This window comes from Caloenas nicobarica, chromosome 4, assembly GCF_036013445.1.
Source record: "Caloenas nicobarica isolate bCalNic1 chromosome 4, bCalNic1.hap1, whole genome shotgun sequence".
Classification (NCBI taxonomy): domain Eukaryota; kingdom Metazoa; phylum Chordata; class Aves; order Columbiformes; family Columbidae; genus Caloenas; species Caloenas nicobarica.
In genome coordinates this window covers 31308790-31325520 of record NC_088248.1, presented here as the reverse complement: position 1 = coordinate 31325520, position 16731 = coordinate 31308790, and the positions used below count along the sequence as shown (strand labels likewise).

At 50.8% G+C, this 16731-nt stretch overlaps 1 pseudogene; it reads left to right on the top strand.

The window, feature by feature from the left end:
- Positions 1 to 15106: 15106 nt before the first annotated feature.
- LOC135987887 (sulfotransferase 1 family member D1-like) lies at positions 15107 to 16558 on the top strand (annotated as a pseudogene).
- The last annotated feature ends 173 nt before the right edge of the window (positions 16559 to 16731 follow it).

Genomic DNA, 16731 nt, shown 5'->3' with positions numbered 1-16731 from the left:
GCAAGTCACCAGATGGCGATGTAATGCCAGCAAAACCAAGGGCTGCTGGCAGCTTCCCACCTTGAGAGGTGCTGGGTCTGGCATGGTGACTATCACCCTTCTCCGAGCACGTTTGATGGTTAAATACTTGATAATGTCAGATATTTCCTTAATTAGTTCTCCCTCCCCTCACTAGTTGTATTCACTGGGTAAATCTGTTCTTACTGCTGTGAGACCTCCTTGCAAATCCTGTTCAGAAAAGTGAAAAATCTATTTCCGACACATGCCTCTTGCTTTGTTTTCCCATCTATTTTCTAAAACATAACCAGACAAAATTATTACTAAATACAGCAATTTTTCCTGCATGCAGCCTGTCTGAATATTTTAATTAACTATGCAGTGCAACCCTAGAACCGACCCCAGATTTTCAGTAGCACTCCTTTGTCTGAAATGTAACAGAAACAACCAGAGCAGGCCTGAATGGGGGGAAAAAAATAAAAATTGAAATGTTAAATAACTGTTGGGAAATAGGTTGACAAAAGATACTACATTTTTAAAAATAAAATGGAACTGACCTTTTGAGAACTGTCTGGAGGGATTTTAGCTCATAGAAGCAGCTTGAAAATATAAAGAATAGGTTAAAGTGTCCCAGGAGAGAGAAGAAAGAATTTAGTCTTTTCGGAGCATTTGAAAACAATTGACCAGGTAACCATCGCAAAGATAATACTAGATACTATGCGATCAAAAGCAGACAAAGACAATCACCGAAATGACAGACTGTATATAAGGAACAGAAAAGGAGGATAAAAACTCCCCTCTACGTTATTGATTAGTTTCCTGTAGGTGTCTATGCTGTGGTCGATAGCTTAGATTTGGTTCTTCTATGTAGTGGGTGGTGACCTGGGCACCCTGCACCCGCACCAGTACAATGGTCAGGAGCATAAGCCAAGCTCGTCTTGGAAAGCATGTACAGGTGAGCACATGTATGTGAGTCAGGATTAGATATTCAAGTCCCTGTTTACACTCTGTCAGGCTCATCAGATTTTCTGCTGGAAGAGTGTTGTTTCATCATCTGTGCCTGGAACCAAAATTAAAACTACCAGAAGATGAAATATAACAACAAAGATGTCCTGTACCTCAATAATGAAATAACCTGACTATATGAAAGACGTTGTTCCAGGTTAAATCAATCTAAAGCGGACTTGCTAGCTGGCTTACTAACATTCTAGTCTGAGAAACAAAAAATATATATATTCAAGCATCGTCTGAAGAACAGAATATCCAGCAATTTTACAGTTTGGAGTCGGTAAAATTATTATCCTTAAGACTATGATTTTGCCTTGAAATTTCTGAAACTATATGAATGCCCCCTCAAATTATTCAGAACTCAGTCCTATGTCGTTTGCAAGACTTTTCTTGACATCAACAGAGATCAGTACTGTTATATCTCTGTGTCTTATTGTGTAGCCTAAGTTCAGAGACACATGAATGTGTCCTGAGGCTTACAAACATATTCTTCAACTGTGGAAAAAATAGAGAAAAGCTGAAACTGTATTTCTGCTCATATAATTATAATTTTCAACAGAAAATTTGAATGGGGGTCATCCATCCCTGCTGGGCAATTTCTAAGAAAGATAGTCTGTGTAATTGTGTGGTTGTTACACTCTATATTGTATGCATCTAAATTAAAGTAGGAAAGATTGTAAGTAATAATCCAGGCCAACTACTAGTCTAATCAGTCTATTGTGCTTATTATAAGTCAGTAGCAAATTGCTGGAAGGACTTCTTGAAGCTGTACAGAAAGGGCTGGAAAATATCCAGCTTCAGCCTCTAAAGCAATATCCTGAAATCCCTGAACCAGAGCTGGACACAGGGCTCTTAAATATGCCAGTGTTCCCATGAGAGAGCTGGAATGGAAGAACTGGAAGTTTTGGGCTGCTCCGAAATGGCATGTACAGCAGCAATGCCCAGGAGACAGACACCCTGGGATCTCCATCACTGCTCTGTGGACCTTGTTGCTGGCAACAAGAATATTATGTTCCCCTGGAGCAGCTGCCAAGTGAGGGAAATATTTTGGTTTAAATATATTGCATTCAGGTGCTTCTGAAATAAAATTTTCTTTGATTTCTAGTTCACAGTTCTGCTTGCTTTACTTCTACGAAATAGCATTAGATAACTGCAGCCTTAACACCTGCGTAAGAAACAACCATGTACAATGTTGCCAACATCAATCAATGCAAGAATCTTTAAAACCATGTGTGAAGCGGGAGTAGAAATCACTCTAGCTCTGATCTATTACTGATTTCTCTCAAATAATGCATTCATTTAAAAAACATTACCTGCAACAATCTCTAGCAGAGCAGAGAAGGAGGCAGAGCAATGAATTTACACCAATGGCTGCTAGTTTTCCCTTACGAAGAGCCCAATTTGGTAAACCTCTACAGGGATCACCAACAGGCATACTGCTTTCCTTGCCCTTTTCTGAATCATGCGCTACCCCTAAATAATTTCAGCTCCCTGCTCAGTCATACCTCAGTGAAACTTGGCATTGTAGGAGCAAAGGGGACTGAGGAATTGTGCTCCTTCCCCGAGCAGCGCACTGCAAACCTGCTGCTGCAGCCCAATCCGCTGGCATCCTCTCTATCCAAATGATGTCTAAGATAGCTAAATATTATTTTGCTGTTTAAAGTGCAGCTTCTGGGGATGAGGTCAAGCAGGCGACTGGAGCAGAGTTCCTCCCTCTCCTGCCACACCTGGCACCTCCTTTTGCTCTCTAGGCAGCTTAGCAGGCCAGCTCTTGTCCTCTAAACAGCAGCTGTGTGGTAGAAGCGGTTTACCAAAGACTGGCAAAGCAGTGTCTGTTTCAGAGAGGAAACAGAGAGGCAGTGTGATTTTCATTTGCCATCCTCTCCAGCAGCTCTGCAAAACGCCTCTCACCAGCGGGTAGAATCCAGCTGGTTGCAAGACCATGGCGCTACAGCCTCCAAAGAGCTGATGTGCCAAGTGGAGGGTACGATCCCACTCCCAGGAGTATGCCCAGCCTTTTCCAGAGGTATTTCATAGAATCAGAATCATTTCGGTTGGAAGAGACCCTCAGGATCATTGAGTCCAACCATAACCTAATCTAACTCTAGCACTAAACCATGTCCCTAAGAACCTTGTCCAAACACCTTTAAAACAACCTTGCAAGGGAAATCTGCTGCCTCTGGAAGAAAAGGCTCAGTAAGGCAAAGGCAAGTTTCTTACCCAGCTTACCGAAAGGAGGGGAAAATAATGAAAATTATAAATTACAGGGCTTCCTCGGTATAATTATTTCGTATGTCCTGTTTATTCCTACTCAATACTACAGTGTTAGATTCCTTCAATCCGTTAAACAGGTACATTCATGGTGCAAAACAAATGAAGCGGAACAATTTTGGACAGGACTGGCTTGTTGCAGTGTGCTAATGCACATGTGCCATCAAGTGGTGCAGCAAGAAGGAACCTGGCAAAAAGTTTCAGCTGATTACAGCAGATCTGGTGTCTCCCAAAGTCACCTTTTTATCCATAAATAACAAGTGACAAATATCGACGTGCCACCATAACACCAGGTGGGAAAGAGCTCTGTGGCTGTGGTTAGTGGGCATAGAGCTACAAGGGCAAGTGTCTATTAATTTAGCGGGCTTTGAGACACTTATAACAGGCTTATATGAAAAAACCCACTTTTTAAAAGTCTGCCCAAGTCCCTAATTATACAGCATGGTGCATGTCCACATTGGAGGACACAGCAGCTCCTGAACGACCCTTCTGAGGAGCTGGGGAGCAGCAGGACTGGTTCAGACATGGGATGATGATTTGGGTGCAGCTCCGTTAATCCCAGAAGGAAAAGTGCCGCTGTCTTTCTGTGATTTTATAATATGATCTGGGAGCTGCTGGCAGTGCCTAGTTGGTGACAGACTTATCACAGAATCACAGAATCACGGAATGTTAGGGATTGGAAGAGACCTCAAAAGATCATCTAGTCCAATCCCTCTGCCGGAGCAGGAACACCTAGGTGAGGTTACACAGGAAGGCATCCAGGCGGGTTTTGAATGTCTCCAGAGAAGGAGAATCCACAACCTCCCTGGGCAGCCTGTTCCAGTGTTCTGTCACCCTCACCAAGAAGAAGTTTCTTCTCAAATTTAAGTGGAACCTCTTGTGTTCCAGCTTGAACCCATTACCCCTTGTCTTACTGTTGGTTGTCACCGAGAAGAGCCTGGCTCCATCCTCATGACACCCACCCTTTATATATTTATAAACATTAATGAGGTCACCCCTCAGTCTCCTCTTGTCCAAGCTAAAGAGACCCAGCTCCCTCAGCCTTTCCTCATAAGGGAGATGCTCCACTCCCTTAATCATCTTTGTGGCCCTGCGCTGGACTCTCTCCAGCAGTTCCCTGTCCTTCTTGAACTGAGGGGCCCAGAACTGGACACAATATTCCAGATGAGGTCTCACCAGGGCAGAGTAGAGGGGAAGGAGAACCTCTCTCGACCTACTAACCACCCCCCTTCTAATACACCCCAGGATGCCATTGGCCTTCTTGGCCACAAGGGCACAGTGCTGGCTCATGGTCATCCTGCTGTCCCCTGATGCGGGGACACCAGGAAACTTGCCATCCTGCTCCTCACATTCCCTCCAGCCACGCTGGAGCCGAGGAGTTCGGCTCCATAATGTCTGACTGGGGTCAGAGATACGAAGAGATTAATTTAGAGAATCCCTGTCGGGGAGTTCTTGGGGACCGACACATCATTCACCACCAAACTACCTCAGTACCTCAAACCTGAATACATCAATCCCTATGTTACTGAGAGGAAATATTTTACTGCCTTTTTTTTTTTTTTTCCCCTACATCCAGGTAACTTGAGCACATACAAGGTTGTACTTGAAGAGCCTGGCATATTTTTTACCTCCTCTATTTCTATTTCTATTTCTATTTCTATTTCTATTTCTATTTCTATTTCTATTTCTATTTCTATTTCTATTTCTATTTCTATTATTTCTATTTCTATTATTTCTATTTCTATTATTTCTATTTCTATTTCATTCCTATTTCTGTTTCTATAGCACTTGTGTGTCCCCACTGCATTTTCACTTCTGGTGAAGCTGAGCAGCAGATATCACCCCCTGGCAATCGCACTTGTTCTAGATTTTCAGTGTTTGCTTGATGCAGCTGAGATGAATGCAGCACAATTTTCATTATTTCTTTTTTTCCCCCCATCCTAATTAGAACGTTCCAGTATATGCTGAATGAAACAGAAAAACTCTGAGAAAGAACGTTTAACATTTTAATATAGCCCTGCACCATAAATAATAATAAGAGTCTGCTTGGATAGCATTCAGGTAAAGAGTCTTTAGAATGACTGAGATGAAGTTACCTTCTAAACACAGGCTGAATTGCTATTATGGTGACCTTCAGCTTCACTCTCAATTTTTTCCCTGGATATTGGCCAGTGCCAAGCACATGCCCACGCTGCCTCCTTCTTTTGATGAAAAAAAGGTAATGCAAAAAAAAAGTTCTGTGGTTAGCAGGTAATTGCAGTCGTGTTGAAGCAAACATTTGAAATAACGGAATCGGAAAATGTCAAGGAAAAACAACAATATGAGCAATAACTGAAAGATTGTTTGGAGAGTATAAAGGGGGCCCTAATTTACTCCTTGGGGAGTATTTGTTAATACCAACATTCTGAAATATCCAGGAGCTCTGTTCTCCTTATTATCAGCATTTACACGGGCCAGAGATAAAGGAGATAGGAAAGCAGAGGAAGAGGAGAAATACCCATTTGATTAGTTTGAAACACAGCAGTGGAATGGCTTTGTACTAAGAGAGGCAGAGTAGTATTAATATTGTCTGGTTTTGAGTTTGCTGGAGGATTCTGAAAAGTCTGCTCTTTTTTCTTCTTTTTAAAAGTTTAATTCTTAATAATGCCCCCACTGAAAAGCAAATAACATATGATATCCTTAATGGATTTGCAAATTAATGATTAAAAAAAATGTGAGGATTGGTTTAAAGCTCACTACAGTCTTACTCCTTCAAATGCCAGAACCAAAGAAATCAAGAGCAGAAAAGAACATCAAGTAAAACAAAAACCAGAAAACACACACACACACACACATCCTCCCCCCACCCCTGTTCAGGCCCAATTACCTGCATTATCATTTTTGCAGCCACAGAAGGAAGAGGGCCTAATATTAATTACTGATGGAATCAAGTGACTAGTTGGGCAGAGAAAAGGAAAGGTGTATCTTCACACCCAAAGTGCAATAAAAAAGCTCCCGTAGATGTTTACCAGACTGATAGAGACTCCAAAAGTGCATCTATCAGCTCATATAGAGATGTCACTCTTGGGGTGTGACCTCTTTGGAGAATTGTAATAAATGAGAATCGCCGTGAAGTCACCAATAACCTATAAGCTCATTTTTAAGTGAGTAGCTTCCCTGCTCCCCATGGCAGAACTAGACAAAATGTTTATTTACACAAATCCACTTTTTTTCTTGTTCTGTTTTAATTCTGATACCCTGAATTTCTGTGTTATAGAATTTTCATTCAAAGATTTCCATGCCTTTTTTTCAAGCATTAGCCAGCAGAGCCTGGATACACTCTGACAATACAGGTAAGAATTTCTTCTATTTTATGCAATGGAGGTGGGCAACACAATTCAAGTTAAAATAAGAGCTTAGTAACTTACAGCACAGAACCTGAGACTTTTGACGCCTGTGTCCCACTTCTAATTAAAACAAAACAACACAACTACCTTTTATGACATACTGCTGTTCCCTCCAAAGTGTATAGCAAATACAGGTATGAATTATTCCTGGGCCAGATTAAGTCGATGATCTTCAGTGTTTTGCTTCAATGGGGATGAATTTTTATCCTCTGCAGTTTAGCTTTGTGCAGAGTCAAATATCTGTGTAGATGTTACTCTCTCCTTGCAATGAGCTGGATTATGGAAAATCACAAGAGAAAAGCCACTTCACAGGTGAGTGCGAAGAAAGTGGTGAAAATGGTTTTTTCACATAAAACAGTTTCTTTAATACAGAAAGTACTTTTTTTTTTCCGCTCTAGGTGATGTAAATGACCCTCTAGATTTTTTGTCTGAAAACTTTGGATTTACCAAAAAAATGCATATGGAAGTGTTGCTCACCTTCCCCACCGCATCGTGCTTTCTCCAGTTCAGCCCGGTACCACTGTCTCCTGTCCTGTAAACCCTGTGTAGTTCACCTGATACCCACATAAACGTGATGCAGATGTACTTAACCTCATGTGACACAGCATGTCAGAGTAGAGAATGCCAGCCCTTGTAATAATATTTGTGTTTTAAGTGGTTTTGGGCTTTTTTCCACCTTTTTTCCTCCAGAATCCTCAGCCAGGAGGAGCTGTGCCAGCAGCCCAGCAGCTACGTTGCTGCTCTTCTCCCCATCCAGGGGCAAAAATAGTGAAGGAGGTGTTTTGTGAAGGTTAAAACCACACAGACATGTTTATGAAGCTTAAAACCACATGGACACACTCACCCCCATGCGGCAGTAAGTGCTGACGATTTGTGGTGACATAAATCCAGTGCCTTTACTGCTAGAGCAAAAATTGCATAAATCAGGAGAAAAATAATCTCAAGTCTTTTAAAGGGAAAAATACTAAGTGTTTTCACTACAGAATTATTTTATGGCAGAGGTGCATGTAAAGGGTGCCTCTCCTAAATCAGCCCTTGGGATGCTCCATTGTCTTAAGCAGGACTGAGAAGTGTAAACCAGCCATCGCTTTTGGGGTGCCCCAGGCTGGGGGAGACACAGAAATGAGCAGAAGGGTTGAAACCTTCAGTTAAAAAAAAGCTTTTTTTTAGGTGACTGATGTCCATTAAAGTCCTGTTTGGGTGAAAACCTTTCCTACGCTCAGCACAAGGTGAGGAATGAGAATAAGATGGGATGTCCAAGCTCCAAGGAACAGCTGGTTCTTGGTTCTGCAGACCTTGCTGCTGCTTTGTCTCTACCTTCTCAAACCTTTTAAATAACTTTTTTCCTTTTAATCATGTCACTTAGTGCGATACGTACAGAATTACCCGCAACATTTTCGTTTAGGAATGATCAGAGGGAAGATGAAAAATAAAGCTCAAGGACACTGCAACCCATCTGTTGCTAGAATTAAACTTCTTAATTTGCAATGCTAATTACACGTACAGGTGTCGTGCAACCCAGGTTACATTGGCCATGCTGCCTTAAGAACTCAAATCTGGCAGTTCTTTCTCAGTTTGCATCTTCTTCCTAAGGAAGATGCATATTAAGAGGACTTCAAAATGAAGATGCATCTTAAGAGGACTTCAAAATGCTATGGGAATAGAAATACCGAGCATTGTTTCGGGGGACTGGGATGGTGCTGAGGTGCTGACCTGGCATTCCTCACCTGCGGACAGACCAGCCAAGGGCAGCTTCATTGGTTTTTCAGGAAGAGCAGAGCCCTCGGCACATGCAGGGTTATTATTTTGGGTGTTTGCTTGGAGAGCTTTAGTTTTGACAATTTAGGAGCCTGGTGAATTCCAGCTTCTCAGTCTCACGTCAACTAATTGTACCTCTGGTAAAATTAAATGTAAAATTATATATCAGGGTTGCACAGAGCTCGTTTGGCCAGTGTCCCAGTTTCTTCTTGCACGCTTGAGTTTGGGCCGATGTGGACGGAGCATCTCTGCGACGCAAAGTACAGGGAGATACTGAGATGCACCTAAAGGCCAGACAATGGCTGATCAGCAAGTTCTGCAGATGCCAGATGAGCTCTGCTGACACGAACAGACTGGTTCAACAGGCCTCGGGGGAAAATACAAGTTCAGCTCTTTATCCACTGTTTAAAAAAAGAGATGTGTGACCTTAAGCTTATTGTAGAAATCACAGTCGTAGGTGGGACAAGTAGAAGAGGTGCGTTTCTGATTTAGAGGGAAGTATAAAGACATCCATGTTGTTAGGCTATTTTCAGCCAAAAGGCTCAGCACACTGAAGTATTTAGTTCTCTGGTTTGTAGCATTAGATCAAGGAGCCCATGCTGCTGTGATCTACAGAGCCAAATGTGGAGAGACTGACTCACAGCCCCTCCTGGGTGCAAACATGCCTTAGCTTTGACATCAGAAATGACCCCAAACTAGAAGTGGTTCCACAGGACCACCAGAATGCCCGTGTCCCAGCTCTATCAGACCATAGGTTCCACACTTCCAATATTTTACACCATTGGGCTCTGGTGATCAAGTATGAAAGTGCCATCACTGAGGCACTGAATACTCAGCCCCCTGTAGGGAATTAGTTACCCTGCTTTTACCCGCAGGGATCAGATGTGGTACCAGAGCAGAGGGTCAGCCCTCAGGTCAAGTCAATTTTTCTGCCTGTTTCTGGGCGACAATTCTGCAGTTCTTTGCAGAATAATGTGTCTTATTTATATCTTAGTTCTTACGATTCTTAGCAAAAATGGCTGAGTGCGAAATGAACACTTTGTCTCTGCAGTTTTTGTTCTGTCTTCTGAGACACATCCCTTGTCCATGGCCTAGTTAAGGTCAGGAAGAATCCTCAGAGCGCAACAAAGTGGAAAAACATTCCCTCTCTAAGGGAACAATAAGGGTTCAAGGGTGTAAGATATCTCAGGGACGACCAGGGAAAAAATTTACTGTAGCTGCAAGGACTGGCAGACAACGGCTTCTGAGGCTGGGATAACTCATGCTGGATATACAACAGCCAAAATATTACACCGCTGGGATGAAGAGATCCTCACGAATTAAGTTTGGTCGAGGTGTTCAACCAGATGTCCCCAGCCTCCACTGCAGAGCATCCCCCAGCTGACTGCTAATGGGGGAAAAATCCTTGGCGATTGTAATTCCTGCTTTTTAGTTCTCTCATTTGAACATTCACGTGCGGCTCCACGCAAAACAGGAACTGTCATGTCGGTCTCGTATTGGCGGTGGAAATGATGCGGATCCTTTCCACGCTGTGCTCTGAGTGCTCCCTGCTGAGGGACAACCGAAAGTCCTGAGGACCGTCAAGCGGGTGTCTAAATAGCATATTGGGCTCCCAGGGACTCGAGTACACGCAAAAACCCAAATATGACCGGCAGCCTCAGTTATCTGTGTTGGTTTGAAAGAAGAACGATTAGCAAGGCTTATTGTGAACTGAAGCACAGAAGATTTCTGCTGGGCTTGCCGCAGACCATCCTCAGGCACATGAGAGGAGGAACTGGGGTTAATTCAAAGCTCATCACTCCATTTTAATCATGGTGACTTCACCCCCTCAGTTCATATGCTGGGATGGCATTTGGTCAGTATTTTTTCTCCTTTTAAATGGCGACTTTAGTCACTTTATTTTAAGACGTATTTTAGAGTGTTTGCGAGGTTTGTCCTGTACTTCACAGCCAGAGAAACTGTCAAAGTGCCTAAAAAAAAGAGGCAGGGACACACTGGGGGGGCGGAGTGACCGCAGAACCTCCTTTTTGGAGGAAACAGGGCAAAAAAGCAGCAGGAAGCGGAGCCGCGGGTGTCACGGGGTGTCCCCGGCGTGGGAACCGAAGGGGCCAAGAGCAGACGGTGGAATCCGGGGAGACGCTGCGAGTCGGGGCCGGGGGGTCCCTGGGTGCTGCCGCCCCCTGCCCCACCGTGCGGCGTCCGGGGCCCAGGGCCGGGACCGGCAGCGCCCGGTTCTTGCCCCGGCAACTCGCTGCTGCGGGACGGGCTGAGGGACCCGACCCGGCCCCGGCTGCCCCGGGGGGCTGGGGGGGACGGGCTGGTGTCCCCCGGCTGCGGCAGAGCCGGGGAGCTGACGGGCTCCTCGGCTGGGGCGGGGGCCGTGAGCAGGGACACCGGGAACGCCCGTGCGGCTCTGCCCGTTTCGGCTTTGTGCTGTCCTGAGCGCGGGAACGGGCCGACGCCGGGACCCCCCAGAGAGGAGCGGGGGACAGCAGGACCCCCCGCTGGGCACGACCGGGCAGGGACGCCCCGGAGCTCCGCAGGAAGGGATGCCCGGCCCGCCCTGCCCGCGGGGACTCGCTTCCTTCTTGGGGAGCCATAGAAGCCCGCGGGAGCCGGAGAGCCGGGGTCAACGGGGCCGATCGGTGCCCCCCACGCCGGGGTTTGCCCGCAGGGGCCAGGGCGGTGCTGGGCGGGCGGGCGCTGGGACCCCGCGGCCGACGGGCCGGACCCTCTGACCACGCCCCCGCTCCCCAAGCTCCGCCCCAGCGGAGCCGCCTCCCGCCGAGCGGGGCCCAGGGTGCCTGCACGGGGCGGGGCAGAGGAGTTTCGTCCCCTGGCGGCCGCCGTCCGCGTCTGTTCGCATTCCCTCTGCGCCGCACGGGCGGGCGGAGCCGGGTCACCGGGCGGGGCTGCGGCGGCCCCGCGGGCGGGGGGACCGGCCCGCCCCTTCGCCGGGAGCTCCGGGCTCTCGGGGCTGCGGAGGGGCCGTGTCCGCCCGCCCCAGGTGAGGAGGGAGCGGAGGCGGGTGGGCAAGTGCAGCCGGTGCCCGGGCGGCTCCGCGGAGCAGCAGCCGCGGGGCTCGGGGCGCCGGGGGTGAATAGAGCCCGCAGGACCAGAGCCCAGTGCCGCCTGTTCCCGCCCGAGCCGCCCGCGGCCACACGGGGCCCGACACCGCCGGGGCTCCCGGCCCGTCCCCGACACCACACGCGGGTTCGGTAGGGGGCTGTGAGGTCCACGGGTGCCCGTGGAACTGGAGCCCCGTGTCCCAGTGCTGGGGTTCAGCAGCACCGAGCGAGCCGGGCATTTCCCGGGCCTGAGAACGGGCCCTGAGCGCTGCGTTGTTGGGGTTGGGAAGGGGGCTCCTGGGCGTGGAGCAGGGTCCAAGCACTGGGCTTTGGGCTCAGGAACACAGACCCAGTCGCTGTTCCTGGGCTCAAACCCAGGGGCCAGGTTGGCCAATTGGGCAGGGGATGGGAGGGCATTGGGGAGGGAGGTGGGCAGAAGCGATTGGCTGGAGCGGGGCTGGGGGCAGGCAGGGGCACCCCCTCCAGAGTAGAGGGGGTCTGGTCAGCCTGGACCCCAAATCTTTGGATGCTGGCATGCACCAGGCTGAATTAAGTGTTTGACTTAGTTTCTGGCATCAAAAGTGATTTTTTTTCCCCCCCTTTTTATTCAAAGAATGTTCGACTACTGGACTAGTTATTAATTAGTTCATATTTATTCAATGTTTAATTATGACAGTTTATATTCATATGGAAGTTGTGACAGTGATTGATTTACGATCTGGCCAATGGCCAAGCTCATTGGAACAAGCACAAGCTGAAATGAGCTGGAGCTGCATAACAACTGGCATCAGAAGGAGCTGGAGCTGAAGAGGAGCTGGAGCTGAAGAGGAGCTGGAGCCTTAAACAAGCCTGAAGCATCCACAGGCTGGAGCTGCCCATGAGCTGGACCCGAAAGAAACCAGAGCAGTGAAACTGGTACAGAGAAGAACTGGAGCCAAAACTAAACTGGAGCTACCTACAAGCTTCATGTGAAACAAACGAGGGCACAAACCAAATAAAAGAGTACACAACAAATAAACTGGTGCACACGCCAACTAATACAGGGGCACACACCAAAACACAACATGTGCATAAACGCAAAAAACATGAGTGTAAACCCAACAAAAATGGGGGCACAAACCAAAAAATAAGAGGTGCAAAACCCAAAAATACACAGGCACGCAAACCATCAAAAAACGGCTGCAAATTCTCACAAACAGGAGCACAGACTAGTCCCACAGACCGAGCTGGAGCAGAAACAACTGGGGCCAAACCCAAAGGGGCCCCCAACAGCCGCGGGTCTGGGCCGGACCGCCCCAGCGCCCACTCTGGCCTCCCTGGGCCCGGCCCCGGCTCACCGGGGGCTGCGGGGACGAGAACCGCGGCCCCCTCCCTGCACCCCCCAACAGCCTCCAGCCCCGGGGCAGCCCTGCCGGGGGACGGGACGCCCCTCACCGGCCTGCAGCACGACGAGGGGTGAAATCCCGAGCACAGACCAGCCTGTCCGAGTCTTACGCTGTTTTCTTCAAAGAAAAAACACTGCTTTAAAAAATTCCTATAAACACACCTATGTCCAACACAGAGAAAGATACAATGCCCCTCACAACTTGCAAAATGCTTAAAATCCAAAGCACAGTGAAAGCCAGGGAGATCTGCGGACTACAGGAAGGAGGTTTCTTTGTTCTGCCATGCAGGGGGTGAGCCTCCCAGCTTTGGACGTGCTCACCGGGCACGTCCTCCCCGCCGGCGGCCCCCGGCGCTCTCCGCCTCGGGCCCGAGCTCCTGGCCCGGCGCCGGGATGAGCCTCTGCACCGGCCGCAGCACTCGGGAGCTGAAAAAAAGGGGCTTCGGTCCAAGCCCGGCTCTGCGCAGGGCCCACAGCTGCCCCACGGCCCCACGGGGCTGAGCCCAGCGGAAAGCAGTTCCCGCAGCAGCAGCCCCGCACTCACCGCTTCCAGCTCCTCCGGCTGCGGCAGAGCCAGCGCCGGGCCGAGGGATTTGTCCTCCCGGCAGCCGCTGCGGAAAAAAGCCGGGGAGAGGAACCCGGAGGAGGGAGAATAAAAACCGGTCACCGGGGCTGCCTAAAGCGGCCGGGAGACAGTGCCGCCCGCGGTTCCGCCCGCCGGCTGCGTTCGCCCCGCACCGGGACCGTGAGACCCGCGGCCGGAGACGCCCCGGAGAGACGAAGCGCCCGGTCCCGGTGCAGCTACAGCCGGTGCCCGGCACAGCGGCACCCCCGCCCCGGCCCGGAGCCGGTTCCCGAGGACCCCGGGCCCTGCAGAGCCCCCGCCGGGCAGAACCCCGCAGCCGGGACCCCGCTCCCCGCCAGCCCCGCTGCCGCCTCTGCGCATCCCCCCGCCGTAGCGGCGCCCCCTGGTGGCCCCGGGCCGGGGGGGTGTGTGGGTGGGTGCGAAGCCCCGAGACCAGCGCGCACGTGCCGCCGCCGAGTCACGTGACTGCGGACTGAGCTGCCCCCGCACAGTGGCGCCGCCTGGCGGACGCGGAGCGGCGGCGCAGCTCCCGGCATCGCTGACACCGCCGTGGCGCTCGGGCGCGACCCGCCGGGTCTCGTCTGCCACATCCCGGCTGCCCTCGCCCCACCGACCCCCGGCCGGGCACGGGCCCGTGTTCCTGCCCACAACGAGGCTCCGTCTGAGCTCCCCATGCCGGTGTCCAAACCCAACTGCCACGGGGGGCAGCGTTGTCCCCCAGGCTCTACCACCCACCCACGATGTTTCCCCAGGGGATGCCAACCCCAAAAGCACCCCCCGCTCCGGCTGTTGGCCCTTTAAACCTGCTCCCTATCCTCCTTGGCTGAGCTGGCCTTCGTTAACCATTAACAAAACGAACTTGGGGCGAGGCGAAAGGGCGGGGGTGCGCTGAGGCTCCCGGGTGAGCAGCGCCGCCGACCAGTGCCCACGGGACCCTCGCAGGTAGGGCTGGTGGTGGGGACCCTCGGTCAGATCTGTCCCTGTGTCCCCAAAACCCCATGGCACCCATTAAAGGGGGTTAAGCGGGGTCAGAAACGCGGTGGGTGGGAGGAGAAGCGGTGCTCCCAGTCCCTCACATCTTGGATTTAGTACATGGCCGGTACCAACATCATGGTGGTACCGTGCCAAGGAATGGAGCATCCCCCACGCTGACACCAGCAACACCTCCGCCACTCATGAGTTGGGGTGGACTTCACCCTGGGCTCTGCCAACCCCAGAGACAACCGGGGGGCTCCAGGCTGAGCCCCAACCCACGGGGCTGGGGTCCTGCTATCACAGCCCGGGACAGCACCGTGGGCCTGGCTCAGCACCAAGTCTGTGCTGGGAGCCAACACCGCAGGATGTCGGCTCTGCTTCCCAGATCCCAAAACTGGCCAAATGAGTCGCGTTGCAAGCACCTAAAACACAGGACTTAGTGTCTGCTTCTGACCCCTATCAATGGCCAAATGAGCCTGGTTTCAAACAATAATAACACTTGACTTAGTCTCCTTTCTCAACCCCCAAAACTGCCCAAATGAGCCCGGTTCCAAGCATCCCGAACGCAGCACTTAGTCTCTGCACTTCTGCAGGCACGGTCCAGCTGGTGCTGTGCCTGCCCTTGTTGCCACCAGGGAGGACCCACCAGCACTAGGGGAACCCGCTGTGGGCCATGGGGAGGGAGGCCATGGTCAGAGAGGAGCTAGGCAGCCTTCCTTGGCATCCCTCTCTACAAGTACATCGTGGAGGGTTGGCCAAAGGTGGAGGCTTTCCAAGCTCGGCCAGATGACCTGCTTATCGCCACCTACCCCAAATCAGGTGAGTGGCCCCTGGGGAGGGGGTGCAGGGTGGGAGACGGGGGTGATGCCAGCCCCTTGCGATGTAGCCCCTGTGCCGCAGGTACAATGTGGCTGAGCAAGATCCTGGACATGATCTACCACGATGGTGATGTGGAGAAGTGCCAGCAGGACACCATCTTCAACTGAGTGCCCTTCCTGGAAATGAAAGCACCTGAGATGCCAAGCGGTGAGAGCCCCAGCCTGGCCTCACCGCCAGGTTGGGTGGGCAGGGGTCTGAGCTGGGTGAGGATGCTGGGGCTCACACCACTAAGCCCTCTGGCCTGCAGGTGTTGAGCTGCTGGGTAAAACCCCATCCCCACGGCTGGTGAAGACCCACCTCCCAGTCCAGCTCCTCCCAGCTTCCTTCCAGGATGAGGACTGCAAGGTAACACCATGGGTGACCACATCTCTCACCCCAGATGGGTAGCAAAGAGGGGGCACCCCTCTGCACCCACCCAAACCACATCCTTGGCTTTCCCCAGGTAATCTACATGGCACGTAACCCCAAGGACGTTGTTGTTTCCTACTACTACTTCTACCAGATGGCCAAGATGCACCCTGACCCTGGCACGCTGGGCGAGTTCCTGGAGACCTTCATGGCTGGCAAAGGTGAGCCCCAGGGTGCCCACTCTGAAATACTGGTAGGGAGGATGCCCCCCACCACCTTACTCTTTTAACTCCTTGACCACATTCCACAGTGGCCTATGGGTCCTGGTATGGTCTCGTGTAGGGCTGGTGGGAGAAGAGGCAGGAGAAGCGGCTCCTCTACCTCTTCTATGAGGACATGAAGAAGGTGAGGGCAGGACGGAGGGGAGGGTGTCCCAGTTGCCCCCTCCCCCCAGCCTTTTCGGCAACCTCCCGATGTCCACGACCTCACATGACCCGTGACAGGAGGTACACAAGATCCTGCAGTTCCTGGGCGAGGAGATGGCAGAGGGGACAGTGGCAAGGATCCTCCACCACACCTCCTTCCAGGAGATGAGGAAGAACCCTGCTGCCAACTATGAAACCATGCCTACCTTCCTGATGGACCACAGCCTCTCCCCCTTCCTCCAGAAAAGTGGGGTTTGGCCAGCGGCAGAGGTGTCCCTGGGCTGTCTTGCAGCCCCCTTCCATGGCTGCAAATATTTTGGAGGTGTCAGGGTTATCCCCCGCTTGCTTTCTCACCTCCAGGCATCTCCAGGGACTGGCAGAACCACTTCACGGTAGCCCAGAATGAGTGTTTTGACCAGCACTACCAGCAGCGCATGGCAGGTTCCGACCTCCATTTCCAGATGGAGGTGTGAGGGGGCTCGTGTCCCCCCAGATTCGAGGGGGCTCCGCTTCTCCCTGCTCTCCCAATGGAGTATCCTCACACCGATTCACTTTTGTCCCTGCAATAAATTGGGATAACTGGAGGGTAAGCCATTGTTTGTGGGGAAGGGTGGGAGACAGAACACCCCCCAAATCCTGGGCAGTG